Source organism: Arvicola amphibius, chromosome 9 (genome assembly GCF_903992535.2).
Source record: "Arvicola amphibius chromosome 9, mArvAmp1.2, whole genome shotgun sequence".
Taxonomy (NCBI): domain Eukaryota; kingdom Metazoa; phylum Chordata; class Mammalia; order Rodentia; family Cricetidae; genus Arvicola; species Arvicola amphibius.
The window spans coordinates 17,208,884-17,213,300 of record NC_052055.2 but is presented as its reverse complement, the minus strand read 5'-3'; positions in this window follow the sequence as shown (position 1 = coordinate 17,213,300).

The window sequence follows — 4,417 nt, the reverse complement described above, 5'->3', positions numbered from 1 at the left end:
CTCAATATGTCACAGCTTACTGAAAACAGCCCCTGTACAACATGCAGTTTAAGGAGCCAAACATCCCCATTTATGTGTTTTCTCACCAAACAGACTACTGTTCTTGTACCCGTGAACAAGGCCCATCCTCCGTGTTCCTTTCTTTACCTCTTATATCTTACCTCCTATTCTGCAAAACTCATCATTCTGGCTTAGTGCAGTAGTGTTTACTCTAACGAGTATATGCTGCTGTCATTTTCTCCTGTGTCCTACATAGCCAGTCCTGTTCTTTATGGTCTGAGGAGATGCTAGAGGGTCTAGGAGGTGGGGGCCAACTCAAGATGAGATTCCTCTGGTGTGCCTTTCATGAAACATCCCCCATGCTGCATTTGGAGTTTTTGGTAACTCACCCATGCTTCCGTGAGCAGCTCCAGTGAGCACATTGGTTCTGCAAGCCATGCTCAGGTGAAATTGTTTTGGTTTGTTGACCTATTAGGTTAGTCAGTCTTACGGAATCTTCAACATAGCTGTGGCTCTTTTTTTTCGGGAACTTCTGTATACAGTTCCCCTGTTGGCCAAGCATCATTTTGTACATGTGGGAGCCAGTGTTCTTTTATGTCCCATGGTGCTAGGAGTGCTGGGTATTAGGCTCTGGTAAAGATGAGGCTGAGTGGGCAGGAATGCAGTCTTTAGGAGAAGGAAACAGTGAAGCCAGTGGGAAAAGACACCCTTGATAATATTCTCAGCCATCATTCGCTGGGTCTGCATCTTATTCCATACTACATGTGTCATAACATTTATGTGAACACATACCGGACATCTCACAGCTAAGTAGCGAGAGTCATGAGTATGATTAATGAGAAGACATACTATCTCGTTTGTAGTTTCATTGAACTAGGCTCAGCATTTTTTCAGTCATTTAGGAAAATATACCATGGCAAACACTAAAATTCTCAGACAATTTTTTTTTTTTTTTTTTTTTTTTTTTTTTTTTTTTTTTTTTTTTTTTTTTTTTTTTTGGTTTTTCGAGACAGGGTTTCTCTGCAGCTTTTTTAGAGCCTGTCCTGGAACTAGCTCTTGTAGACCAGGCTGGCCTCCAACTCACAGAGATCCGCCTGCCTCTGCCTCCCGAGTGCTGGGATTAAAGGCGTGCGCCACCACCGCCCGGCTTTCAGACAATTTTTAAAGGATTAAATATATAACAATTTAAGAAATGTATGAGTAAGAGAAGGAATGTCAAAAGGGTTTGGTTTTAGTTACCTGGTGTGTACTCACTCAGTTGCTGATGTAGTTGAAGGTGAGTGTTGGCCAGTTCGGAAGTCTGCATGGATATGTGCTCAGAAGGAGCTAGCTCAGTTTGAGGGAAGATCGATGAATCCCAGAGTCTGTCTTGTTAAGGCTGTAGCGCAAGAGGCCCCTAGAAGCACCTACAAGGGTCTTTGCATCCAGGCTGAAGGAACTCTCCATTGATACCTTCTCCATTGATAACAGCACCTGGTTTTATCTTTCATTCATTTAGTTCATTGCCCAGAAAGTCACTGTGGAAAGACTAGCCTATTCTGAATTGCACAGTCATTTGTATGATTGTGTAATCCTGTGTAGTGCCATTTTATAGCAGAGAGAACTCGGCTCTTCCCCCAGCCATCGTTTTATAAGGTGATAACTCATTTCTCCCCTCTCCCCGCCCCCGAATAGATCCTAGATTAGAACTAATGAGAATGTATTTGGATGAGAAAGCCAAGGGCTTTAGTCACTTATATAACTGATTTTTTTTTTTTTTTTTTTTTTTTTTGGTTTTCCGAGACGGTTTCCCTGTAGTTTCTAGAGCCTGTCCTGGAACTAGCTCTTGTAGACCAGGCTGGCCTCGAACTCAGAGATCCACCTGCCTCTGCCTCCCGAGTGCTGGGATTAAAGGCGTGCGCCACCACCGCACGGCCTACAACTGATTTTTTATAGTTCCATTTGTTTATTAATCCTTAACCCAGAAGATTGACAATCATAATCACAAGGAAAATTCTGCAACAAAGTCAAATTTTACAAAAAGATTTAAGATGACTTTTACATCACTGTAATTTAGCAAAAATGCTAAAAGAATGGAAAATCATCCAACAGAAATTTCCCTGTTAGAACAGTGACTTTCTGGCAGTCGCAGCCAAACCATGAGAATTGGAAAGATATAATGCATCAAGATAAGCATTATCAACACTCAGGAATATACCAAGTGGAGACCAAATATAAACGTTTCAAATACCTTTAAGAAACACAGTGTAAGAAATTCTAAGTTACTCATCCGGGTAGTCCGTGGAGATGGTCATCGCCGGCATCTTGAGAGTCCATTGCTGTGTTCTCAGGTGAGGCTGAGGCTTGCACGTGTTCGCTGTGAGAAATGTGACTCTGAGGTGAACTCTGAGGTTCACCTCCACTTCCACAGAGCAGGAGCGGGTGGGAGTCCCTGAGCAGAGTACTTTTCCTCCATCAGCATAGTCTGCCATGTACTATCCTTTTCCTTTAATTGATGAAACCATCAGGCTTTCTTTATCAAGGTAAACTACCTAATTCTGAGTGTTTAGTTATCATATTTGAAAGACCTTTTTAATGGATCCATTTTCCTTTAATGAAGATGGCTTAGATACTTACCTCTTTGGATGCCAAGTACTTATTTATAAGGAGATAGTGGATGTTTTCCAAGGAGTAAATCTTAGAAGAAAGAGCTTTAGCTGTCCATATATTAAATAGATATAAATATTTATCCATTAAAATTAGTTCCATTATCATTATTTAATTTGGTAAGAATGTTCCAAGTAGAAAAAAATTTTTCTTTAGAACATTATACCTAATGTTAAGGCAATGGGTTTTGCTTAATGAAAAACACATATAAGATGTGTAGAAACCTAATTAAAAGTTTTAAATGTCTCATTTAGTAAAAGGAAAACATGCTTGTTTTTCTAAGCCATTTTTAAAACATCACTAAGTATCAGTTTTTTTAAAAAAAAATTTATTCTAAACAGAATCAAGCAGTTTTATCTCAAGATACAGAATATTGGCCTTAAAATTTTTTAATAACTTGTATTATAAACAGTTTATCAGTTATAATCCTGCCCATTTCTCTTGTTTACTACTCACAGTCTATAGCATTTTGTTCCTCTAACATTTGCATTCAGCTCCATTTTGGTAGTTTCTCTTAGCATCTACAGTCTCTTTTACAATCAGAAGCATTTTCCCTTTCTTCATCCTTTTCCAAAGCTATATTGCATACTTCTAAACTTTATATCTTTTTTTACTTAGTTTTCTCTTTATCATTATTATTGCTACTTTTATAGAATTTAGAAGACATTTTAAAGATAATTTTAAATAAAAATTTACGTGAAATAAAATTCTAATTTATATATTTTTTTTTAACTTAGAACCTGTTTTGGAAGGGAATCCTTATCAAGATGTATAACCAAAAAAAAAAAAACAAACAAAAAAAAAAAACAAAAAAAAAAAAAAAGCCGGGCGGTGGTGGCGCACGCCTTTAATCCCAGCACTCGGGAGGCAGAGGAAGGCGGATCTCTGTGAGTTCGAGACCAGCCTGGTCTACAAGATCTAGTTCCAGGACAGGCTCTAAAGCTGCAGAGAAACCCTGTCTCAAAAAAAAAAAAAAAAAAAAAAAAAAAAAAAAAAAAAAAAAAAAAAAAGATGTATAACATTATCTGTCATTGTTTAGTGAAACGTTTATCTTATTACTCTGATGATCCTGCTATTACCTGTATACTTGTTGGACAAAAACTGGGTCAAAACTTGATTGAGGTTTCCCGAGTTAACCCGGACCCTATTGAATTTATTAAATAGATTCAAAGTACTTTATGTACAAAGCACTATTTATGACTTTGTTTAGAAATGTCTACTTGTAAGAGTATTACCCTCTCTGCCAGTTCCTAAAACTGAAAAAGAGTTTGGAGAGATGGACCAGCAGTTAAGAGCACTTTTTGCTCTAGACTGGAATCCGAGTCCCAGCACCCAAGCCAGTTCCTGCAAGAGTCACAACTTACCCAGCCCCAACAGGCTCAGCCACCTGAAAGATGCTGGATAAACCTGGGTTGGAGCGAGTACCTCACTATAGTGCCTCCCAAATGAGCATGGTGACACTGCTGTCAGCTAGTCACCCATCATCTTGGGTTCAATCAAGACTTAGCAGGGAAATCCAGAAAAGGCCCCATGACAAAGCAGGCACTTATATATCTTGTGGCCATACTTTAAACTTTGCTTATTCTAGTTCTTCCACTAACTAAATAACTATAGCTGGAGAGACTGAGGAGTAACCTTTCCTGGTCTAGGTGAGCTGTACCACATGGTGGCCTGCAGGATGCTAGTAATCAAGGAATGCTTCTTCAAAGGCAATTGGAGAGTAGAGTTGGGTGTTTGTTTTTGTAAGATATAACAGATACACTAGGTTTAA